Source organism: Melopsittacus undulatus, chromosome 4 (assembly GCF_012275295.1).
Source record: "Melopsittacus undulatus isolate bMelUnd1 chromosome 4, bMelUnd1.mat.Z, whole genome shotgun sequence".
In the NCBI taxonomy this organism is placed as follows: domain Eukaryota; kingdom Metazoa; phylum Chordata; class Aves; order Psittaciformes; family Psittaculidae; genus Melopsittacus; species Melopsittacus undulatus.
The window spans coordinates 110792979-110820147 of record NC_047530.1 but is presented as its reverse complement, the minus strand read 5'-3'; positions in this window follow the sequence as shown (position 1 = coordinate 110820147).

Sequence of the window (27169 nt, the reverse complement as noted above, 5' to 3'; positions counted from 1 at the left end):
CTCTCCATCCTCTCCCTCCTCCTCTCCCTCGCCCCCCCACAACCGGCCGCTGCCTGGGGCTCAGGCGGCGCGGTGCCACAGCGCCCCCCTGTGGCCACAGAGGGGATCAGCCGCCTGGCTGCAGCTACAACCCCTGGGATTGAGTGAGGGGCAGCGGGACATCACCCTTTTCTCCCCCTCTGCCCCCTTATTTTAAAGCCGATGGTCGGAGCAGGGAGACTTCTAACGCAATTTTAAATATTTTTCGGCTTTTTTGCCTTTTTTAATAATTATTATTTTTGAGGAACTTTTTGTGGTTTTCAGGGTTGGGTTTTTTTTTTTTTTCAGTTTAGGGAAAGCAAATAAAACATATACAATAAAAAGCCAACCGTGTGACAGGGACCGCAGCAACACCCCGACACATACTGCTTGGATCTTGGATCTCCTGCATGGCACCAAGTAACAAAGAGCAGAGGACCCCGTATGGGTGCTGGTCAGGGCACAGTACACTGTCCCACACCGGACCCCAGCTCCCACCATCAATTGTCATATTCCCATTGTTTTTAAGCGGGATGATTTTCCTGATTCCTTTAACCAGACCGTTGTAATGTTTGCTCCTGTAAGATCCCCTGGAATAACACGGGACTTTTTCCCATGTTAAAGCTGCATTGCTGTGATTTATAACAAATCACTGAAAGAGTTAAATTCGCAGGATGCCGTTTCCAATTTCTCCCCCTTCCAATGATCCCACCACGTATCTTACAAAGGGTTATTGCTGTTTATTTGATTAAGGCAAGGTGGGAAAAGGCACCAAGTCGGAGACTGGGGGTGCCCGCGCTGGGTTCTGTACATGAGCTCTCATGCAGCTTCTGTGTTGCTACCAAGCATTTCACCCTTAAAACCATGCACAAAGTTTCTTTCTCCTGTGAACATTTGGCTCCTCATCTACTACAAAACATTTACTTGCTCGTTCTGCAGGCTGCAATAGAAAAGAATAAAGAATCACCTTGAAGGAAGTCCTAGAAAGCTGTGGATTCCCACTTTTTCTGCTCCTCTGTTCTGAGTCTTTTCCCTTCCGATATGTATTCCATTATGTGTCTCTAACGCAGGGCTGATGAATCAGCTCACCTTCCTCCTGCATGTCCCTGCAGCCAAAATCTGCAGCAGGAAAAGGTTTCATGAAGGATTTCCAAAGCAGGGAGAAAAAAAAATACAGCGTAAGAGGTTGCTGCAAAAGCCTCTGTGCCTGCTCGAGAAATAAAGGGAAATGCATTTGGAGGTATTAATAGGGGAAAAAAGGAACATTCTTTTTAGGCAAAAGAATGTTGAACACATTCATTTAATACCCAGAGCTGGAGACATGACAATTAGTACATCTGACGTTTACAATGCAGATGTTTACGATGTGAATAATGGATGGAAGGAGAGCGAAAACGCCGTGGTTTGGGTGAAATATAGCACAGTTTTCACCAGAAAACACATGAACTTTGCTCGAGCCACTCCACGAGTATGAAAGGGACTGATCTGAGGGTGAGGAATTGAAGTCCTGCAGCACAGCTCTGAAAGCAGGATGCACAGTAATAAATAGCAGATAAAATATACGTTTCATCTAATAAAGGGGTGTTGCAAGAATTGCTGTAAAAGAAAGCTGATGGGGGGGAGGCAGCTTTAGGGCAAAACATGAATTTCCAGCAGCAGCGTTGTGTAACGATGCTCTATTTTTTAACATATGCCTGAACTCCATTCATAGAATTTAAGTGCTTAAATAAGCACAATAAATGTAAATAATTTACTGCTTTGCAAACAGAAAATTGGGCAGAAAAATGATTTTGAATAGCGGCTTGGCTTACTATACCCGGTGATTTGGTGCCCTGCAAAATGCATTTGACACTGCTGTTCATTAAGCCAGTGCTATTGAGCCTTCTTCACATTCATTAGTGATTAATTCAGACAGATATTTAACTTAATAAGGTAAGCAAATAAACAAAAAATCACTTTCTGTGCCTTAAGGTTTTTTGGTTGGACCTCTAATTGGTTTTGTGCAGTAATTATCAAGATTAACACCTTACACTTTTCTCAGTCCTTACACTTAGATATTCCCGGTGGGAAAAAATAGCAGAGAACCTTGGGGGAATCCCTTAAGTGGAGGGGTTAAGAGTTTGGCTTTTAAAAGCAGGATAAGCAGCAAAATAAAGGAGGAAAGAGCAATTCCAGGTGAATTTAGATAATACCAGGACGAAGAGGCAGCGCTCGCACACGCAGTGACACTATGGATATGTGAAGGGAAGGTTTTCAGGGAGGTGATTTGGGTTTGTGGACAAATAACTGGAAGCTCTCTGCTTTCTCACAGGGGTTATAATAGCCTGTGTTGAGGCTAGGTTAAAGAGGGAACCACACAGCCTCCCACAGCACATCCCTTGCTCCGTACCAAGAGTTAACCATCGGCCTGGCAAAGTTTGTTTGAACTCCTTTGAAACTCAGAGACTTGATGTCAGTGCCAAGGCATTGTGACTTCCTTTGCTGTTTGTGGCAGGGACATTGTTCCAGGCATTGCCTGAAATTCCCCTGCAGCCCAGCCTGGCCATGTCCTCCTCTTACCTTAGGCTCAGCTCAAGGAAACCCTTCCCAATCCAAGCAGCGCCAGGGCTTAGGGAGAAGGGAACAGCACCCACCAGCCGGGTTACATTCCCAGGAGCCAGAGCATCATCCCAATGTGCCCAGCTCTCCTGTCACACGCAAATGTCAAAGTTTGTCTCTATTTTATGTTGTTATCCCCTCGGAAAACATAATGTAAAGTGCTGATTCAGTGTCTGCCTTGGAAAACCTCTCCTCCTTGCCGAACTAAACACACGCCTCAGTTTGCCCCTTTTAGACACCAACAACACCACCAGCATTGGGAAAAGCTTTAGGAAGGACCGAATTTAAAGTTCACCTCAATCCCAGGCACGAGATTCATTAAACCTCATTTAAGCCAAGCCATCCTTACAAGTTGCTGCTGCTGACAGTTTGTCACGACCGAGTGCAATATTTGCTGTGCATTATCCCCAAATATCCGGCAGCTTTGAGAGAGCTAATTGCTGCTTTTCCTGCCATGGGAAGTCTCGCACATCTACCTTGCTTCTGACTTGAACCCGGTGTCACTTTCCAGTAGTTTTTGTAGCATTTGGGGATTTTTAAACTCCTTTTCCTTTAATTCTTTTCTTTCTTTAATGGGTGACTGGATAAATTCAGTGGTGGATTTTTGTGACACTAAAGCAGCAGATAAGTCTATGATGCACTCTAGCTATGTGGTTTAAAAATCCCTTACCATATGTTTTCTCACTGGAATGCCTCATCTTGCAAAATTACAGGAACCGAAGCTTAAAAACACAATTAGGTAGTTTAAAATGAAATATTAAAGAAATACCACATATTTTCTGATATGCCTGCGATGTTTTTCCTTGATTTCTTCCCTTTTTTTCCCCCCACCCTCTGTCTTCCCGGCTTTCTTTTGTATTGTTCTTTGAGTTGTTCAAGGAGCCCAACTGTATTCGATTGTTGTACTAATCATGCTCCACATTTTTCTGATTAGGTTATATAGGCTGTGGTTAAATTATAAATGAAAGAATGAACTACCAGAGTACTTGTCATAACAGTATCTTTTATGTTGTTACAGAAGATGGGGGGGGGAAGGAATCAAAAAAGGCTTTATGTGATGAAGACTCTCCTTGCCTATTTTGTGCTCCTTATAGTATCAGTATAGACAAGTAATGCAATTTGTTGCAATGTTTTTCTCAGGTATTCTGAGAACTACAGCACAATATCTGTCCACTGAGAAAAATGTGAGAAAACTGAATACATAACACATAAAGATGCATATTGTAGTATAAACTCTGCTGTGCACACAAACACACCCTCTCTGACTCCAGTTTATTCCATTACTGTGCTATAAAGCCCCTTGAACTGCTTTTGCCTTCTGCCATACATGAAAATAATATTTCAAAACCCGAAATGATGCCTGACATGGTTATCTTCTGCACTGCTATACTCACAGCATAAACACAGCCGAATGTGTGTCTGATGATAGTATATATTTTTGTTTCCATGATGTTATTTTAGGCTATTGACTGTAAAAATGATTTTAGGGAGGGCTGGAATTGTAATGATTAAGCTACTTGACTGAAGGCTCACCTTCTGTCTGTGCTGAAGACACTGCTGGTTCAAGAATATAGGTGATATTCCTGACATTAGATATACAGTTTAAGTGTTACAGCATTTTAAGCTTGTTAGTACAATATTTATAATAACAGATACTAGGAGAATGGAGTTTTGGCCTTAAATATTATCCTCTTCTTAAATACATCATTATTTTGTCTTAAAGTTAAAACAGGGAGGTGGATAGGGAGGAAAAGAGGAAAGTCTGCAGTCATGCAATAGATTATCACCTTGCATTAAGTCCTGCATTTAGTTATTTTCCAATGATGTTAAATCAGAGCTCCTCCTCACTTCTTCACCAGCTTTAAATACAAAGCAAATGCTGTGCCCTGTGCATGGATTGCTTTATGTGCCTTACTGCAGTGGATAAATGGATCCTTAGACATATGAAGGGATTAGTGGTGAAAAACCTGATGGAAGGAAATTGCTTTAATTGATGGGTACTGGGTATAGGCCGGGCGAGGGGCTCTGTACCATGGCACCCAACACATGTTTTCTCTGTCAGACATGCCCGTGAGCGGTGCTTTTTTGCACCCCTGCAACCAGCCTTAAGGGTTCTGTTTTTTGGGGGCTTTATTGGACGAACTGTCAGTGCTTTCCAGGATAACAAATCTTGTTTTATAGCACTTGGTGGAGTTTGGTTAGGGGCTACCTCTGAGCAACATGAACTTGGCCTTGCTGTGTGTCTTACACTAATACCTTCACTCCTGTAAAGAATCAGGGTACTTGAGAAACAGCCTGCAGCCATACAGCTGATTATTTCACCAAATTTGCATCTTTTCAACAGTAATGGGGATGGCTTTCACAAATGCTCCCAGGCTCTAAATAGATGTTAAGTGGCTGTTTCTAGTTGCTTCCCTTCCTCTTCCCTTTGGGCACTCACCATGTACCCAGCCCCTAGGCATGGGACCCATGGGATACCCTCCCAGTGGCACCCAGGCACCTCCTGTGTGCAGGAGAGATCATAGCATCATAGGATCAATCATAGAATCCCAGACAGTTTTGAGCTGGATGGAACCTTAAAGCTCATCCAGTTCCAACCCCTGCCACAGGCAGGGACCCCTTCCACTGGAGCAGCTGCTCCAAGCCCCTGTATCCAACCTGGCCTTGAGCACTGCCAGGGATGGGGCAGCCACAGCTTCTCTGGGCACCCTGTGCCAGCACCTCAGCACCCTCATAATACAGTGATGCAATGGCCAGACCACCTAGGGAACTCAGTTCCTACAATGTTATATCCCAATATCAGAGTACAAGACCATGGGATCTGTTCATGGAAGTGCTTGCAAGGGTGGGAGCCAACAGGAAACACAAGCTGGGGAAGGCAGCAATGCATTTGTCATGGGAGCAGAGGGGATGTTGGAAGCTGACAGAGATGAGGGCTTCTTTTTATCCACACATCATATGCACATTTCCCCCTGAATAAATAAACCCAATATGGCTTAAGAAAAATGATTCCATTGAATATACCTGCTATTTATTTCCACTTGTGCTATTTCACTGGAAATCCAAACCTTATTTTGCCTTTCTCTAAAATGGTGCCTACACCTGACTTCCTATGGATCATTTCCTTCTACAAGGAGGAACAGTTTGTTCAACTGGTGCTTGCAAAGAGCTTTGAGTTTCAATGGCTTATGTAAGAAGACTGTTGCAAATAGGGTGCTACTACTCCTGCTATGTATTGGCCACAGCTGCCCTGTTCTTTGCTGGCAACCCTATTATTTTGCATGGATAAAGAGTGTAGGATTGGGGTGAAATCCTGGTAGGAAATCTATTCTGCTCTTTTTCCAGCTATGAATACTGCCTATGTCTATCATGGGCTTACAACACCTCTTCCCCTTCCCCCTCATTTTGTCCAAAGCAGTGCCAGCCTCATAAACTTTAAAACCTTCCCCACAAACGTCAGTAAAATATCAATACTGGTCTCTCTTAAAATCCACAGAAGGAAACTTAAGGATTAGAGTAAAGCCTTATCCTTAATTTATCTGTCGTGCATAAGTATTTCGGCACATAATGTTTCTATGGAAGGATCACCCACAATCTGGAGTTTTTCCCTTCATCCAGGCACCTTGGGGTGAGTTAAAAGGCAGCAGAAACTCGCAGAACCGTTGTATCTAGTTGAGCACTCATTATAAAATGGATTATGGGTACAGTAAACCATAAAGACTGTTTTAGAGCCATTAAGGTTCAGCTTGTCACTGCTGACATGGACGTACTCTTACACCATATATCCCTGACATGTCAGGAGGTGCTTAGGGATGTTTTCATACATGTTTTATTGAAATGACAGGCTATAGCTTCTTTCCTTCTGTATATGTGCATGGCTATATGCTAGAAATCCAAATGAAACTCCTCTTGACAAAAACGAACCCCTCACACACAGGTAATGAATGCCGTCCTAAGTGATAAAGTTGTCATCGACGTTTTAGTTTTAATGCCCTTTGTAATAGAATAATGAAATCACATTTTACCCCTGGAATAAAATGTGGCTGAAATCAATGAGATTTACACTGAAGTGAATCCTGCAGTTGATAAAATGTGAGTTCAAAACCAAAGCAATTTCAAATAAGAATGGAAAAAAGTATCAAACCCTCAGATTTCTCTTCTGAAAATGTCTTTCCTTCTGTATGCACATCAATTGTTTCTCCCAGGCTGAGCCTTTGACTTGTTAGGGAGTTTTGTCTTTCAGATCCAAGAACAACTTTACATACAATTATGGTGCCTTGAAAATAACTTTTTTGAGTGGAAATACCAAGAGAATCATAGCTAAAGAGAGTCAGATCTCACAAACCTTGCAGGTCTAACATTCATGTTCATTAAATGTTTGGAAAGCAGAAGGAATGTAGGATTTGGCCTTTTTCTGAGCAGTTGCTGCACAAAAAAATGAATTTGAACTTTTAGCTTGTGTGAAACTGCTCAATTCTATCATTTGGTCACAGATCTGAGATAAATATGGGATAAATCTCTCTGGGAGATGATTCATGGGGGAAAGGAAGCTCTAAAACCTGCAATTCACCTTTGCGTAGTTGCTCTGGCTTTGAGTGCTGGGTACCAGCCTCCTCTCAGGGTTCCATGAGCAATGATGGTAGTAGTGAGGAGCTCATGCTTGATGCTGTAGAGGTTGGCTGGAATGAGTTATTCTCTGGTGGCATTAAAACATGGATTTGTTTTAATTTGCACAAGCTGCAGCTTTGGCGACTGCTGTAAGAGAGCGGTAGTTAGGAACTGGGGACACCATGGGGCCTTCCAGTGTCTGCAACAGGCAAGGGAAATGCAGGGAATGATTTACATGTAAACCAAATGATAAGTTTCAAATGTATTTGTAAAGTGCCTTTCAGTGCACTGGATCTTCCCAAAGCTTACTCATTTTAAAACACTTCATTATGAGACATAGCTTCTCAGTGCTCACAGGTTCATTGACTTGGCCAATGTGAAGAATGGATGGGCACAGCTTCTCGGGTGGTTTTCAGCTTCAGCATAGCCTCTGCATGAAACCACGATTGTCAGTAATAGCAAGAACATAAAATTTGGGTCAGAAACCCATTGCAAGCTGACAAACAAGCTGGCCCAGCAACATGCATGTGAGGAAAATGTATTTAGGCTCAGAACAAGGGTGAGTTTGGTGGAGCCTAATTCACAAATAGCTCCTGAAATTAAAAAGTACATTTCAGTGAGAATGTACAGGCCTCTGAACGGGGGATTTTCAGTGTAAAACTTAAAATCACATCTTTTTCCAGATTAGAAAGGTGCAAGACTCACTGTTGACCTCACAGAAATCCCCCAAAGCATGTGGATACCCAGGCATGCACAGCAGGAGCAGAGGCTGAGGCACATGGTGTTGAAAGCATCTTCCCAGTGGCATCATGCCTGTATCCTCTGTATAAATAAATCTCATTGCTCTTCCAACGTTACCCTAAAATTGGCCTCGAGCACCAAAGAAAATGCTAAAAACAGTAATGGAAATAAGAAGAGGCTGGTAAACACCAGCAAAATGTACCTGTGCTGGAGGAAATGGGGGTTGGCTGCTGCAAGCAGAAAGGTAAGACAGAAAAGCCTGCAGCACTGGTGTGATCCCCCATGTAAATCCCCTACCAGCCTTAAAAATGATGGGCAAGCATTGAGGAGTTCTGGAAAAGGTTCAAGCAGCAGTTTGAACTGTGCTGGAAAGCCAGAAGGGCTGGTAAAGGGGAAGATCAGCAGGGCAATGGCATGCTCTATGAAGGAAGGCTGGTACAGGCAGTGCTGCCAGACTGTACAACGGGAGGGATGGAGAGGTACATAGGGCACAGAGGCAATGCCTTGGACCAACATGAACCCCATGGGCAGGTAAGGTAGGAGGAAGAGAGGCAAGGCCATAGGGTGTTGGTCTCCATGCAAGGTATGAGCCAGGAGGTGGCATAGCTGTTTCTGGACTGGTATAGGGCTGATGACATAGCTATGGCACCTATAAGTAAAGAGCTTCTTACAGATTCAAGTTACTTCTCCATTCCTTGATTTAAATGGGCATTTTGTGGGTGGAGCAATGGGAGCACAGGTTGGAGGCAGATTGGGAACACCTGCATGAGGAAAGCCCATCCCAAGCAAGAACAGATGAATCTTCCTCCTCTCTGTAGTTAAATTCTCTGCCAAGAAGTTTCATTACCCTTAAAAATATTGGAAGGAGACCATGCATCTCTTTGGAGCAGGATCTGCTGCCTGTGTTTCCTGCAACAGGCCATTGGCTGTAGGGAGGAGGAAGTTTGTGGTCAAAGTCTCTACACCAGAGGTAATGTCCTGCTGTTACTATGGATAGAAGGTGAAGGGTACAGACTGACCATTAACCAGCTGGAATTATTATAACTAGCAGACTGTAATTGTTGGTAAGGGTCTCACAGATTTTCTCACATGGGGGAATATTAATCTGTGTTTGTACTTCGAATAGTGCAATCACTGCTTTTGTGTGTGCCTGTGATGCTGCCCATCACCTCTGCATTTCTCTGCATAACATCACAGCTACAAGACATTGCAAACATGTAAGTTTAACATAACTCACCCAAACTACAGAAATTTGTAACTAAGAAAATGCAAAATACAGCATTCCTGTGTGTCCAGGGGTTTACCATGACCCTGATGAGCTTTCTCACTGTTGGATGTTTTGTCTCACTATTAAAAAGTAACTCATTCTCTCAGGTTCATCTCTGATGTCTGTATTTATGTGACACTGATATTTCCAAATTGCAGTGGTACGCAGCACATCACAACATAAGCTATGGGAATTCCTGGCTATTGATAACATGAATTGATTCCAGCACAGAACATTGAGTTTTAGAGGCCCTCAAACATATAAGTATTGAAAGATTTTTGAACCTTTGTATTTAAACACAGCTGATGTTAGGCTTGGGTTGTATCAGCTCCAGCTAGTGACAGAGAAATGCTGATGCTTCGTGTGAGTGTGAAGCTTGTGAGCCACCCCATCCAGCCCAGCAAACAGTAGACATGCTGAGGCATACACAGAAACTACAGGAAACATGAGATCTTTCAAACATACACCAGGAAAATAATAAGGAGTTTTAATTTTTGGCATGGTGGCAGCTGATGGGAGGAATCACCTCATTTATACAGAGAGGAAAACCTGCAAAGGGCACCTGAGGATGGGTGTGAGAAACAGGCAGCGCCTACTTTGCCCTCTTTTAAAGCATGGAAATGCTGAAGGTGATTTTTTCCTTCATGATGAAAGAAGGAAATGGATGAAATGTTTTGATATGGAAAGAAGTTTTCCAGCTCCCTGTGTGGGTCCAGTGCTTTTATTAAGTGAAACAGGAGCATTTCTTGGTAAGGTGGTGGGTTGAAGAGGAGAAGGGGTAAGGACACCCTGCAGCTTCCCCTGCCCACCCCAGCCTGGGCAGAAGCCAGCAGGCAAAACTCATCAGTGCCTAATTATGGTCTATGCATCTTGTATTTACTTTAGAAATTGCTTCATGTTAATTAAAGATGTTACCTTTTAAGAAGTCTGCCTCTGCCACATTGAAATGCTTTGCTGTTTGTGATGGGCTCTAAATGAATGGGGAGGCATGTTTGTGTTAGGCACTTGTATTTGTGTTTTGGCACAATTCCTTGAATAAATTAATAGATTGTATCATTAGGCGCAAATAGTTATGTATTAGGATACCCAACAGATAATTTAAGTAAATAGCTAATAAGATAAGTGTACAATGCTCTGTATCTGCACACATGCAGATATTCTATTTGAACTTAAAACACAATTACTTATCAAATGTCTCCATCGGGGCTTCACTCTGTAAAGGAGCCTGTTGGTAACAGAGAAATTACTGCAGTCGCATGAGGCGACTCCAAACTGCTCTCTATATTTTGACTTGTACTTTTGACTCTTTCTTTCTCTGGTAACCCCATTATTTTTGTCCCTACTCAGAGCTCTGACCTGTGCTACATGGAAAGTTTAGAGATGAAGTCATTTCTGGTTTGAGTTACTGGAGAGACTTTAATTCATCCAGCTGTGCCTGCTCAACAACAATTCCAGCATTCAGCATTGACACCGCACCATCAGCGAGAGAAATCAAACAGAAAAGGCAGTCAGCGTTGAAAGGAACACTTAAAAACTGCTCTCATTTGGAGAATTTAACATCATCAGAACACTAAATGTAAATACGAGCAGAAGGAAAATGCAAAACTCATCAGTCAAGGTATTTCACACAAAAAAAGAGTGAGTTTTTTGGACAGAAAGTTAATGAAAATCCCAAAGGAAATAGCATTGAACATAAAGGTATATCTTCAAGAAAAAAATGCTGGATACTTTGCTCAAAAGGACCTTGCATTTTAAAATACATGACATGTTTCCCTTGTTGAATATGTGTTTAAACTTATGTTTTACTAGTAAGAGCAGGGGGATAAAAATCCTGCAGTTCCGAGGAAGCCAGGAAAGCTGCTTGGGAAGGAACTGCTATGCCTCAGTCATAATACACTCTGAAATCAAACAGAAAGTGTTTCAGGATTTCTGAGAGCAGCTATTCCCTTTAAAATAGTCCTTTAAACCGGGGTGTAATTAATAAATGTTCCGTTACATGTTATTGAATGGCCATTCCAAGCAAAATGAGGGAGTAAAAGATCTTTTGAGCAAAACAGAGACAAAATATAGATCTGCCATCTGGTATTCAAGGGTGTAACAATAATTTCTCCTGGAAGCTTTTTTCTCCTTTTCAATCAATAAGATCTAAAAGAGAGAGACTGAACTTTCTGTGCTGTTCCCTCATTGCCTTGGATTATGCTGCAACTGTCTTTTTGGCAGAGGTGATGGTGGTGATGCCGATCCAGAGTGGCCATTCCCAGGAGGAAAGGGAGATGCTCCTGTGTGGCTGGAAGAAGCACCATGCATCCAGAAGCATTTCCATGTCCAGCTAGCATGGGACCATGTTGTTGGAGGAATAACAGCTGGAAGTGGGGGTAAAAACCCCTTCATCTAGTGGTAATTCCCATAGCCATAGCAGTTCACATTGGCACATCATTTTCAGGACAGGGTTGCCCTCTAATGTGTTGAATAGACATCTGCTGTTAAATGTCTCTCTTTTCTTTAGGTTTGGCATAAATAAGTTTCATTTGTTTTAACTGCCTTTTAAGTATAGAAAGAAAATTCTAGTAGTTGGACAGGCAAGAAAAATAGCGATTGAGCATGCAAATCACTTCTTTTCCCTTTAAACAATACATACTCTGCTGCCTGCATTTCCCCAAAGATACCACTGCAGCTACACATGGTTGAAGTCTGTTTTACCCTTATATAAGGCAATGTGACAAATGATTTAGGGGGAAGTAATCTCTAATCAGCATAACTTCATACCACACAGCACAGAATTATTGTCAATTTAATTCTGTCTCCTCGACACAAAAACTCTGAAGTGTTTCTTCCAGTTGAAGTTTTGTAGCTGAATAATAAATAAAAGAGGGTGCAGTACAAGTACTGCATAATGTAATTGTACCCTCTTTGTTCTTGTCAATCAGCTTTAACACAAGTTAAGTCGTCGTGGATGTCATCGTGATCATATTCATGGTAGATGGCTCAGAGTTTCGGTCGTCTTCTGCAACAAAGTTCCTTTAATAAAGAAGCGTGTGGTGGAGGTTTCAGGTGCTTTATAAAACTTTGACTTCCCTCCTACTACAAGGCAAGAAAGCACAATAATGCATGCATGAATTGCCAATAAATCAAAGGCCTGCTTTTTTTTAATTCCTATTTTGACATGTACATACATAGCATTTTTAAGAGATAGCTCCAAGGTAGCTTTTCAGTCCTTGATCAGATCATGAATTTAATTAATTCAGTGTAGACATGTCATAGATTTAAACCCTTTAGAATTACATTTTTAATACAGATCTAACATTTAATGTCCTTTTTCATTTTTTTCTTGAGAAGTAAAAAAAATCCTTTAATACTCTGGCAGCAATTTTTTTTCCCCTCTTATTATGAGACTGTGGCTCCTTCCTAATTATGTGGCTGCAAATTATTTACTGTAGTTTTAAATTAAGGAAGGAGACAAGTAATCCAGTGTAAAAAACACTGTTCCAACTTCAAGAAGAAATGAGTGTATATGTTTAATTTCTCTTTAGGCATACAGCTGTACAGTCACTGTATAATGGAAGGTTTGAGACAAAATGGTCCCCCACCACCTTACCTCCGTGTAATGCAATTTAGCTTCATTAAATTACTGGAGGGCCAGTTACTTAAGCAGAATATTGATTTTCAGTCTGGGCCATGTTTAACATAATTCTGCGTAGGCAACAGCTAATTCTGCATTTGAATCTCACACCCTAATGGAATTACACGATGCGGCTGACCATGGGCAAGGCAGGGCTGGGGGCCGCTGCTCCCCCTGCCTGCCCCGCTGCCTTTAACCCCTTCTTCCTCCACGCTGGCTCCATGCACTTCAAACAGCTCCACCGACAAATTTAGTGTTTCTTCCACAGAGCTGCTGCCTTTCATCTGGGGATGTGTAGCCCCGAGCTTGGTTTTGGTACTGTAAAGTATCTGTGGGGCTATTATATTTGTCCTCAGCAACCTATAACTCGGACTATATAGCCACAAAGCTGAATAGAGACAATGCAAATCGGGGGATTTCTTCCTCTTCCTCACCCCAAATTTTCTAAACTTAGCAATCAAAAGGTGGATTTCAGTTTAATTAAAACCTAATAAAATGAACCAACTCTTCGACAGGAAACTGTGTTCTTTACATTGCTGGCATGAAAGCTAGTCATTATTTTTATTTATTATTCTGTTTAATGATGAGATACGGTTTACAAGCCATTGAATAATAATAATTTAAAATGGTTCCCTGTGAGTTATAGTTTGTCGGTGTCTTAGAATTTAAATAGTGTGTGGGGAGAAATAGTGGTTATCACCCACATTAATGGTGGGCATCGTGGAGGGGGCCTGATGCTACCACGGTAGGCTTGAGTTTTTGAGTAACAGGGTTTAAGATGGGCTCTTGCAGACCTAGACTTCAAAACCCACTTGCTCACTGGAATCCCTTAAATAGAACCAAAATAGCAAAATACAGAAAATACCAGGTAAGGCTTTAGTTGATGGAGGTTTTCATTTTTTAAGCCTAGCAGCTAAGCTGTCCTCTCAGCTCTCAGTCCTTGGGGAATGAAACACTTCATCCCTGCACAAGTACCAAACAGTGTCCCTGCTTGTTTGGGAAATTTTGTGCAGAGTTGGGTTCATAAGACCTTTTTTTTTTGTCTTTCAGAAATACTGATGCATGGCAGAGAATTGCTTGAGGGCAGCTTAAAATGTTAGCTGGGAAGAGCATCCGCTTTAAATGAACTTATCGTGGCCATTATTTAGTATGCAGCTCGTGCTCCCCTCAGCTCCCCAGGAATAAATTGATTTAAAAAGTTCTTGCTATGGCATTGATGCTGCAAAAAGTTGAGTTCATGCTTAACTTCAGTTTTATGCCCCATTCTGTTGACTTCAGTGAATTTCCTCAGCAGCTGTTGGTGTTTCCATTCATTCAGGTCATGGTCCATATCCACCTACATCTGCTAAAACAGACCCACGACGTGGTGTGCAGGGAGCGGTTGTGTTCAGGAGCTGGGGGGTCTGCTGCATGTTTAGATGGTGAGCAGATTTGGGAAGGAAGAAGGAAGGCAGAAGAAGGCAATCTTGGTTGCAGCTTTGTGGCCCTGTTTGAAACTTTGGGTTGCAAGGGCTCAATCACTTGAACAAGTTGACCAGAGGCAGTTCCTAGGAGTGTTCCATATATCATAAGCACCAAGAGTGAACTTTGCTGCAGCTGAAAGAATGCTTAGAAGGAGGAATTTCAGCAGGTCCTTTAAAGGGACATTAGCAAGTTTCATGTTTCCTTGAAGCAAAGCTTTAAACTAGACTGGATAGCTCTTCAAACAGAATCAACATCACCGAACATCACTGGGGCTGCTGGTTCCAATAGGCATGCCTGAGCAGAGGATGGAAATGGCAAAGTGGCATGCAAGAAGTCTGGCAGAGGGTGCTCTGGCAGGCAGATCCCAGATACAGGGGCAAGGACCAGCTTGTGAGGCACTGACCCTGCTCTGCTCCCTTCTAAAGGACCCTGGGGATGCTGAGCAGCCTTGTCCCACAGCCAGTTGTGGTTTCTTGGTTTCAGTGGAGTCCTGAGGTTTTGCAGACCCTGCTGCTGCTGCTGTCATCAGAATGCAAATTACAGCTGGCTGGGGTGATGCTGCTCATGTTAATTCTTCGGGACTGTCTCTCTCACATGCTCTTTCCATTCTCCCTCACAAGTACAGTGCTGTAGTTAGCTGCTATTTGAACTGCCTCCGTGTTTCAGTCTGGGGGAAAATATGCAATATGCAAACCCAATTTGTCATTGGGAGTCAATAATTGGCATCAGGTGCATTACTTAGCATCCTGTCACGGATTTGGCATGTCACCTGATTGATAACTCGGTGCTTTCTCACGACGTTGAACATAATTTGTTCCCTATCACATTTGCACACATGGCCTGTGGTCCTTTGTTACTCACTCTGTGCCCTATATCTTTGCCTTTCATAGGTGGTAAAGGAGAGTGCTCCCTTCCCCGTGCCTTGGTGCTTCCGTGCTGTCATATTTCTGATCCCGAAATGGTAGTGTAGCGGATGAACCCGTCTGTTTGGATTAGCTGTGATGAAAGGGAGAGGGCAGGAGATACCCATGGAGGCCTGTGCTGGTGGAAAGTGAATGAAAGCAGATAACTTAAATTCTTTCCTTCTTCAGATTTACACTCGTTTTCCACCACTTTTTAATCCACTGATCCAACGGCAAGGAGCTCCATTGATTTCAGAGGAGCGACTTACAGGAGGGGGTGTTTGCCATTATATACAAGGTAGCAGAATCTGGCCATATATAATTAATACAAATATGTGCATAATTTAAAGCTGCCCCAGGAAAGCCTTAAATTACATGATAACCATGCAGACACTGGCCTAGGAAGGAAAACATGGGGAGTCTCTATTAGTGAAATTAATTATATGTAAGATTGTCTTCAATAACCATGTGGGAATGATTAAGTAATCAGTCAAATAAAAGATTTAATAACAAATTCCCTATCAATTATACAAGAACACCCAGTAAAAATTAAGTAAAAATTATTTTCAACACATTAATATTAACATTAACAGTTCTGAAAATATTATAACATAATTAAGTGCAATTTCTTGTGGCAAAACACACTCATAATAGCAAAATAAACAAGCCCTTGAATAGTATTTCCTGAGGAAACTCAGCAGCTTGAGATGTGTGATGGCATATGGAGGTTTTGGACCAGGCCACTGAGATCAGAAGAACATGGGACATGGGTCTATGGTGGTGGTGTCCAGTGTGCAGGTCACAGCTGTCTCTGTCCAAGTGTCCAGACACTAAGAGATAAAGAAAACCAACACAGCAGGTCTGCCAAAACAGGGGTAAAATAAACTGGAGGCCTGGAATAACTTAGACTGCACCTGAGACTGATCCAAACATAAATGCTGCATTTGGTGTTTCTGGGTCTGTATGCACCTCTCTTCTCCCTTTTGGCATGTATTCTTTTTAATTTGGACTGATAAAGTTCCCTTTATTGTCACTATATCCCCCTGTGCCACCAGGGACGGGAGCCATCTCATTTCTTGCAGCTTTCAAAGAGCTGGGCATCTATTTTAGGCTTCACATCCAAGGTATTTCTGCAGTTGATGGGGGGAAGGGGGTGTTTTACCCATGTCTTTAATGATTCATCTAATTGTCCTGTGGAGTCATTTACTTCTCTTTATGTTTTAGATGACTAACTTTTGCTAGAAATCTGAATTTTTTGCGTGATTGAAGGTCAAGGTGAAAAGACACATCTGATAGAGTGGTCCAGAGCTCACTGAAGTCAATGAGAATATTTCTATTAACTTTAGTAGGTTTTAAACACAGTTATGCTGCAATTTCTTAAAGGTAAAATGCTCTGCCTATAGTGTAGGAATAGCTGTTGTGGGCTGTATTAATAACCCCTGCTCCAATACCCGGTCTTACTGACTAATAGCTGGTGCATAAGGATGAATTAAGAATGAGGGGACCTACAGTGAGACTTTCCTTGTCTGTTTTCCTGTCTCCAACACTCTGCAACTTGGGGACTTCCCAAGCCAGAGGTTGTATTTAACAGCCTGTGAAGGACCGTCTACATTTAGAAAGTGTCTGAAAGAAATGAAAACAATACAGATCAGCCAGAGGTTTGTGTTTGGCCTGAACTGCATCTTTTTTTCTCCCTATAGAAACATTAAAATAGTGGGATTTGATTTAAGCATTCCTATGCAACTAAGAATGGGCAACTTTTTGTGAGGTCCTTTGCAATAGGACCCCATTGACCCAGCTAACAGATGCTGCAGGAGTTAGATTTTATTCCTGATAAGCATAGAAGTAGAATTTGAATAAACAATTGGGAGTGAAAGACTTCACATTTCAAGTGAGAAAATAAATTGCCTTTTAAAAATGTGCTTACTAGGGACAAAGAAATATAGTATTAAAAGATAAAAAACCCTTCCTGGTGCATTTGAACAGTTTCACAGCAATTCTATGCTAGCACTGTGTGTTTCTCACAAACCCACGTTTTCCTTTGCAGGTAGAATACAGCTATAGGAAATAAGGAAAGGTAGTGAGCAGGTTATTCTGTAATTATCACGGTGTTTGTTCCAATATCAAGGTTCGGGATGCTGTGTTTTCAAACAGAAGACTCTTTCCACCCCTCTCACAGTGAATGCTAAATAGAAAGGAACTGACATCTACTTGGACTTGCAGAGTTCTATTTATCTTCACTATTACACAGGCAACAGCTCAAGTGGTAATTGTGCTTCTGAGTAATAGTTAATTTGCCAAAACTCTGGAGTTATGTATGTGTTCTACTAAGTTGCTTGGAGGTCTTGAGCCTAGAGAGCGCTGTAATGTTTTCAGCAGGGGTATATAGCTAAAATAAAGTGGGGTTTCTTTTCCTTTTTATCAAAATCTGAGAAATAACCTGCCAAACCAATCATTGTGTCCCAGGGGCTTGCAGAAGGCCTGGATGTTAATTGCATTTAACCTAGAACAGCAGAGCATTTTTTTCCCCTTTATACAATAACTAATATGTAAACTACTGTTGCACTTTGAAATTGCTTTCACTTAAATTCTATTATTGAAGCTCCACAGTGGAATATATCCAGGGTCTATTTCATTAAAAAGGACTAATTGTGCTGGAACCACGCAACAAACCCGCCAATCTTCCTTGGAATGGCTGGAAAATGAGCATTCAAGAGATACAGCACTGTTATTTGTCCTGGCATTCCTGAAGGAGGTTTATGCAAGGATGCAGTCAAGGCCAGAAATGAAATTCCGGTTGGTAATGAAGGGACACTTCTTTTTTTCCCTATAATAGCAGGAATTTACATGGATTGGCTGACAGGCAGTGGAAATACCTACCTTATAATTTCCAGTGATAAAAACCCAAGCAAACAAAAGGCAATGCTGCAGCACCAGACCCAAACACAGCGTGTACTTCCACTGTGTGACACCCTCATGTTCCTTATGTTTATTTATCCCGACAACCTGAAAACTCCATCAATTTTCTGTTGGAGACTCACAATAAAAATGCACCTTGTGTAACAGAAATACAAACTGGCAAGCCGATCACAGGCCAAATTGTAGGATAACAATATTCCTGCAATGCTCTGCCAGCTTCCTCTGGGTCCGGAAGTCAGGCAGCCCTGACACCAACATCCATAAGCAGTGATGCTCAGGATGGATGATGGGGAAAGATGATGGGATTTCCACGTTTTTTGCTGTTTTACCTCCAGAAACTCCTATTTCTGAACTAGGATTTGGGGTTTTTGGAGCCTGACAGGGGTGAGAAGCTTTGGTAGGTGCTCAGGAAGGGCTGTACTGTGCTCCATGGGGATGGTGATAGTTGCACTGGGGTAGATGTTGCTTTAGCAGTTGGCAAGCAGTTTCTGCCTGAACTCTCACCCTGCTCTGCTCACAGGCATCTCTCCCAGCATTTTGGAAATGACTTGTTTAATTAGTGGTGGTATGAGTCAAGTCCTTACCAACACTGAGATACTTGTCATGATTGGGGTTGTGAAACAGCGATGAAGCATCACTTGTATTAGAATCTGCCTACGATTTTAACAGCTTTTGTTATCTACTTTGACTTTTCTGCTAATGTCTTTGATGGAGCATAATAAGAGCATGTTATAGCATGCCTAAAAGTTTGTGAATGGTATTGAGCTGTGTTGTGGATATTTGCATGTGCATTATTTATTGTACATTGGATGTGGTTGTCCCATCCCTGGCAGTGTGCAAGGTCTATAACTGCTTTAATGCAATGTATTTTGCATTAAACTTTTGTCTGCCAAAGAATGAAGAAATATGCTTATGGAAACCACTACTTCCACCCTGCTCAGGACTATGCTGTGCCTGCTCCCCCAGTCCCTGGGACAAGTTTTCCTATGGGCTTTGCACCACAAAAAGCAATTTCCCTTTCCATGTTGAATGGGCTGGAGTCTGCAGTGGGGTTGATCATTCCCCAGTCAGAGCTCCTTAGAAACCAGCTGGGAAAAAAGGAGAAGCAAGGCTGAGGATGCCAGTATTTAAATGTCCATGTCCAAGGTGTGTGTTTGAAACCTGCATGCAGCCTGGCTCCCTGTGCCACCCTGTCACTGCCAGAAGTCACAACGGGAGTGAGAATAATACTCAATTCTTCCGTCTCACACGTTTATGCATCCATGAATTTGACATATGAGCAATTTCAGCTCTTTTTTTCCCCCACTGGGATAGTGAAAAATAAACACTTAGCACAAGAAGCAAGCCCATGAACATGTAGTCAGTCTGGTCCTCGAGTAAGGTCCATTAAAACACTGCAAAAACATTAAAGTTCCTAACATGATGGTTTGTATTTCATTAGTAACGTGTTCCTGCCAAAACTGTGAGACCTTTATAACTTGTTGGCACTGAAAGTACAACTGACCTTGTGCTGTACTGTAATAACTTCTTGTTCTATAATCCATCTTCTCTAAACAGTTTTGTTTTGCCCTGGATGCACGAAGTCAGGGAGCTTTGGGGTGTAACTTTGCCTCTGGTCCTTGCAGCAGCCTCAGAGCCCATAGCCACATTGTGCTGCATGGGGATGCAGACTGCCACCATCCAGGAGGGCAGGAAAGTGGGAGACAGGCAAAAGAAGTTCAGTCTGGAGTGATGGAGCTTGAGGACCAACAAAACATAGAATCATAGAATAGTTAGGGTTGGAAAGGACTTTAAGATCGTCTAGTTCCAACCCCCTCATCTGCATGGATAGTTCCTAGGATGCTGGGTGTTTGGCTGTGTGATAGGAGACTGGGGTGTATGCTTGTCACGGGTGGAGGAGAGACATGGTGTCCTTCAGGCAGAAGCAAGAGTACCCCAGAAAAATGAGATTTCTATTCACTGTCTCCTGGTGCTTCTATAGAAGGCAACATAGGCTAAACTTGTAGTACAGACTAGATCTGCTGCAAATAGAGGTACGATAAACATGAGACAGGGAGAATTGTTTTGTGCTTTATAAGAACAGGGTGTGGAAGTGTCCATGTCCTCCACACTACTGAAATAATACTGGTAATAATAATTATAACAAGTATAATAATATTGGTAATAGTAACAATAACAAAATAATAATAATAATTTATAATAATAACAATAATGCAGCAATTATACTTGTGGATGTGAAGACAGAGAAATATGTGATTTGTAATTTTTCTAGCCTCCATCTTGCCAAGGCAGATAAAACAATTCCTGTTGCCTTGTCTAGGCAAAACTTGTTATCTTGACAAGTAAAAACACAGAAAACACTTTGTTAACAGACCCTATTGTGTAAAATGCTTTTCTGGTAAACAACATAGTGGGTTACAGCATTCATCTGTAGGCTATCAATGGTCTGAAAGATGCTTCGGTGCATGCTGCACACTCAGCTCTATCTAAATAATCTGAATGTCCTAACGCATTGATTTGTGCATTATGCTCATAAAGACATTACATTTGAACTTGATATGAAATAAAAGGCTTTGGTCAGTCAATACTCTTCAAGAAAGCACTTCAAAGATTTTATAAAAGGGTCACTGACCTGTACACTGAGATTGGACCTCAGTTGTCCAGGGAGAGCCCTCTCCGCACTTGGTCTTTGAACCTGCCCTCTCCCACTTCCCCAAAGCACCACACAAAGCAATAACTTATTACAAGTCCATGTTTTCAATTGTGCATGCAAGGAAAAGCATCAAAACAACGCAGCTGAAAATAATCCCCTTTAGAGATGAGATTGTGTTTTATTGTTTCTTTTACCAGGTGTACAGTGCTCAATATTTAAACTGATTGCTTTGAATATACAGGCTTAGCAGGTTTGTGTTTGCCTGTCTCATACACTTAAGCAGGTGAGGAGCCTGTTTTGGTCCATATTTCTCAGGATTTTAACTGTCTTCAGAAATGAACATAGATTTTAATTGTCTATATTTCAGGTGGAGACAGCAAGTGAGAAACCATTCACTTCTGGGCCTTTATGAACCAGCCCCAGCTTTGCCTTAGTCCCCCAAAGGTTTTGGACTATTGTTTTTGAATCTGAACTCCTCCTCACCAAGTGTTTCCCTTGGCTCAGTTGGAAGCATCTCTGATTTGTGCCCTACCAAAATCCCTCTCAGATGGAGCTATACTGGTTCTGCCAGCCCTTATTTTATCACTGAGGCACGAGCTTTGGAGGGGCTGAAGCAAAGGTCAAAATTCATAGAATCATAGGATTGCTTGTGTTGGAAGGGACCTTAAAGCTCATCCTGTTCCAATCCCCTACCATGGGCAGGGATACCTCTCACTAGAGCAGGTTGCTCCAAGCCCAGTCCAACCTGGCCCAAATTCTTTATCTCGATCTCTTTGTAAGAATAAAAACCCTATTTGCAATGTTTTGCTAGGTCAGTCCAACTTAAAGCTCTATCCAGCTCTGGTTTACTAAGAGCAGACATCAAAAAGATGTAAGGCCATAATGTTCTTCCTATCCAGGCATGTATGATCCCTGCTCTGCACCAGCTCAGATGCCAGTGGCATCCTTGGGTAAGATGTTTGTACACGGCTAAAATTTAGGGGCACTGCTGAGACAAAGGAGTTTGTAATCAGAATTCCTTTCATGAGGACTCTGATTTATAGAGATTTCTAAAAGCAGAAGGACTCTGTGCCATTATTTAAAAGGCTGGGCTGCTCAGAGTTATTTATAAATACCAATACAACAGAAACAGTTTCTAACTTCAGGCAGAAAGACACTATTCATCATATAATTCAGCAGGAAAATAACAGGTCTGTGGGAAGTGGCAGCAAAAGGATAGCATATTGATGCAGAATCAAATCTAGATAGAACAAGTGGTGTTTTCCTCTTTGGAAATCAAACTGCAAAACATAAAATAAGTAGAAATAAACAGCCAGTCGTCCCAACACCATTTTTTCCTGGTCAAACCATGCAAAACCCCCTAAAACTCACAATGGAGCAACTTCCATTTTAGATCAGTTTCTCCTCCTCTCGCATGGTCTATTTATTTTTATTGGTTTGTTTCTCATTAAATCCTTCAATTACTCTGCAGTGTAAAATGGTGAAATTATTGGCATGTGCCACTTTCATCATGTATTTGAGTTTGCTTATTACACTTGCAGAAAATGCTTGAATGGTATTAGGCTCTGCTGTGGATTGAGACAGAGTTAATAAATATTATTTGGTGTTTTTTCCCTGAGAAGCACTGCTTTTCTTGATTGTTTTTTACAGTTGGATTGGGAATATTGATTTATTCACCACTGTTACAATAATTGTATACAAGGAACAAAAAATGCAGAGGTAACATTTCATCAGCTCAAACAGATTAATTAGTTGTAGTAGATTAGGCACAGTGTTACCCACAAAGACTTGCATTTAGAGGGAGAAAAAAGTTGGGCTTTCTTTTTTTAATCTTAAAAAAGGCAAGAGAATTTAATAGAGATGTGATACACTGGGCTGCTTGCCTTATTATTCAATCAGTGTTTCCAAATGAGTATTAAAGGGCAACTTTAAATATTAACTCTTCTTTCTAAAATCAAAATACTGGGTAATTGTTGGATGCCTGATATGGGGAATCCCTGCTCCCTGGACTTGAATAAGAAAAGTTAACTTGGTTTTGTATCCTAAATTCAACAATAAATCAGTGTATAACAGAAGCACAGGTGCTTAAAAATCCAGATCTCCTCTCCTGGATTCTGTTTGCATGGATGCAAAGATGCTGTTGGTATCCTTCCCTTTGTGCACAGGATTAAGGCAGAGCCATGAAGAGGTAAATATTACTGTCTTTTGTGTGAGGTTAGCCTGGCCGTGATACTGAAAATTATTCATTAAAGGTTATGAGGCATTAACAAGAGTTTAAAAAGTGTCCTGGTTGTTCCCTATTTGACCCCTTTCTGCAGGGAATTGAAATTTCCCAGTGCTCTGGACCACTGACACCACAAGGGTAATTAAGCCATTTCCCCCAAGGTTTCAAGTTTTAACATCTTTCAGTATTGAAATAGAGAAGAAAAACATTTTTTATCACTCTCACATTCTATAGAAACCTACAGAGAGCTACACAATGGGCCTTGCCTGACATGCTGATTTTCTTTTTAAACCATCTGTTAAATCATCCTGGCTTGCAACATATTAGACATTATAAATGCCCCTAATTTTTCAAAGCAGTGCACAAGGATTCAGCTGCTTGACTTTCGGTTTATGCCGTGCTATCCCACCCCAGCCATTGAGAGACATTAAACATACAGAGCCAGTTTCACAGCTCTGCTAATGCTGCTTTTTTGTCAGCCTGGCAATGCAGAGCATCTTTCAATCTGGCTTAAAGGGCCACTGGAGGGATGCTCCACTGTCGCAGCATCCTTGAGCGGCACAGAGCTGCCACTGGTCCCCTCCCAGCTCCACTCCTGGCCCCCTCATTGAATCACTGCACCCACACAGCCCCTGGACCTCTTTGTCCCTGTTGTCCAGCAGCCCTGTGATCCTGTTATGTGGCTGCTCTGGGCCACAAAGCAGCGAGTGCCACCTTCTGCCTTTTGGGAGCACCCTGGGGTATGTTCATCCTGGCCTAGGAGGAGAACCAGAACTCTGTTAAATTGTGTTTGCAGGCAGTGTCTGGTGGGGAATTGCAGATGTGGCTCCTGGGACTGATGCTGGGGCTGGGTGGGAGCTACCCCACAGGGCTTCATGCTGTATACTAGGATTGTGCCAACGCTGCAGAGCGGGTGGTGAGGGAAGGATGCTCAGGATGCACTCTTGTCTATGTGAGGGACACCAGAGCACAGCATGATGTGAGCCCCTTTCTGCTGTAATGCATTTACCTTCTTTCAACTCTGTTCCAGGTGAATCTGTTGGGTGAATTATAAGTTGCTGGTTTGCTGCCACACACTTCCCATGCCTGGATGCTCAGTGAAGAAGATGAGAGGGCCCCAGGACTGGTCCTCCCTCACCAGCAGATCCCACTCCCTAATGCACCTTAATCTTGAGAAGTGGTGCAGCCTTGGATCACAAATTAAAGGCCTTGTCAATACTGGGAGACATTAAAAAGAGGGGAAAAAAGGTCAAAGAAGGTTAGGCTTTAGATAGAAAACCACTGGCAGTATTCCCCTTAATCTTCTGCATGGCACATGCTGTTTTTGGAATGAAAATGCAGAGCATCATTATGAAACCATTCATGCTGATTTCTTTGCAACATCCCCTCAAGGATCCCAAGGAAGAATTGATAAAATTATCAATTCCAGAGTTATCAAAGTCCAGCTTGGAAAAGAAAAAGATCAAATCAGATGTTTGTGAGGATGCTCAGCCAGCAGCCAACAGTGTGGGGCAGCACCAAGCCTCAGTGTGCCCTGGGTGCTGGAGAGGCACTGGAAGGATTTGGACACAATAAAGGAAAATCTCCTTGATACACCACTGTAGCAAAAGGATACTGTGCTGCTCAAAGTAAAGAAACCAGGTTACACAATGAATTTGAAAGGCTCCAATGATGTGCTGGGTGTTCCAGCAAATGAACTGGTTTTACCTATCAAAATGCCAGGGTCTTGCATAGCAGATCAAAAAATGCATTCATGTTTGTACCAGCTTCTGCTGAATGAATTGACATGATTTTTGCCCTGATTTGTGACCTTATACCCTCAATCTGTGCCCCCCGGTGTTTGCTGAACGGGGGTAAGGAGGCATTTTTGAGAATTCTGAAGCAAATAATCCTCTCTTCCTCCTCCATGTGATGGATTTATCATTTTTCCCCCAAAAGTTTCTCATCCTGCTGTATTTAACCTTCAAATGTGTCTTTCTACCAGACAGGGAACAAAATATTCCAGCTGCTATGAAAGATAATCATTAAGGTGATCTAACTCCAAAGATCAATAACATCTCTACAGGACCCTTCCAGGGTTTCTGTGCTATCTTCTGTCTCATTAAAAATCATATTAAAAGATCCTGTTCAGGTAAAGGGGGATTTGACAATTTCTTCAACATTATGGAGCAAGATATTAAACATTTGCTCATCTGAACAATACCTGGATGAAATAACTGCATAATAATGAAGAGGTTAATACATGCTTATATAGATTTAAGCAGTTACTGAGCATATCACTAATTATAGAAAATATGAAATGACTCATTTAAAGATGCACACTTAACAAAATAGATTTATGAAAAAATACTCTGTTTACCATATAAATATTCAATTAAATTTGTATTTTTATCTATTTATTTCAGCAACATAGCAATAAACTGGAGTTAGGAAAGAGCATCCATTCTGGCTGTTCCCTAACTGACCCACACTGGGCTCTTCTGGTATTTGGAAATGCAACTGGGGTCATGGATGGCGATGTGGATGGACAGTTTACCTGATCCACAGTAATTCTTTGCACTCCTGTAACAAATCTTCCTTCCAGGAATTCTAAATCACCTAAAAGCCTCATGGTGGTTGAAAGCACAATAAAAGCCTGGTCCTACATAGCTCCTCTTCCTGCATATCTCCAGTTCTGAGCACTAGCTCCATCACAGCCAACCGCAAGCCTTTTCCTTAGGTACAAGGAATTTTTCCTGTGATACTTTGTCCCCTAACAAAGGTCCTGTGATTGCCTTGTCAGATCTGCATTTCTGTATTTCCTAGGTTGGTTAAAGCATCTTCCAATCTACTGACCCTGGCGAGAACTGATTCTCCAGCCATTTGAAAGGGACACAGCAGTTGAATACACTCTTACTGCAGTCTTTCAATACCTTAAGGGAACTAGGAGAAACCTGGATAGGGGCTTGGGACAAGGGCCTGTAGGGACAGGCCAAGGGGAATGGCTTGAACCTGCCAGAACAGGGGAGACTGAGCTGAGCTCTTAGGCAGAAGCTGTTCCCTGTGAGGGTGCTGAGGCGCTGGCACAGGGTGCCCAGAGAAGCTGTGGCTGCCCCATCCCTGGCAGTGCTCAAGGCCAGGTTGGACACAGGGGCTTGGAGCAGCTGCTCCAGTGGAAGGGGTCCCTGCCCATTGCAGGGGTTGGAACCGGATGATTTAAGGTGCCTTAGAATTCAAACTGGTTTAGGATTCAATGAGTATCTTCCTCTGCAGGGTATTGAACTGAACAGGAGATGGTACTTTAAATTGCTATTTTATTTGCTGTAACATAGAAAGATTACCACATGTCTGAGGTCTATAATCCTTTGCCTTCTTGGTTAAGCCACTGCAGACTGGGATGATTGATGGACCCAAAAGAAGTTTGCTTCATAGGACTCATTTAGATTAGAATAAATATTAATGAGAGATAGTGATGAGGAAAGATAGATGCACTAAAAGAAGTCAGGGAGAACCAAATCCTGCATCCAAGAATTGTTTTTGCACTTAGGAAAAACACTTGTCATAACAATTTCTGCTATTATTATACCACGATAGCTAAATTTGGCCACTGCTGAAGCATAGTTAAAGTATAAATAGCATCTCGAAGAAGGAGTCTGTGGCTCTGAAATGCTCAGCGAGCAGATTTGCTTCAGAAATCAATGACATTTTTACCTAATCACTTTTCAAACAAGGCTACATGTTTGATTAAATCTTGTGCACGGACACAAGACTTTAGCTGCTTTTTGAGCTAATCAAGTGTTACACCTAAGACACAGGAAAACATTGTCTTTCATCTCTACATCTTCCTTGTGACATAGCTATACAACTTCTGCTTCTTTCAGCCTTACAACTCTTGCAGCCTTTGGATCTTTTTGCACCTGTGAAGGTGTTTACTCAGCTATGAACACAATTATGACATGCAATAACAGTTGCTTTTCAAACAAGCATCTGGAAAACCAGGGGTAGTGTTGATTCAGACAGTGGCAGAATTTGGGAAGACAATGATAAGAACTGTAATTCCTTTCCCTGTGCAAGAAATCATTAAAAAAGACCCCAAACCCAAAGGTTTTTTTAAGGAATTGAAATATAGTCCCAACACTATTTGAAAATACTCTTATTTTAATTTATTAGCACTGTT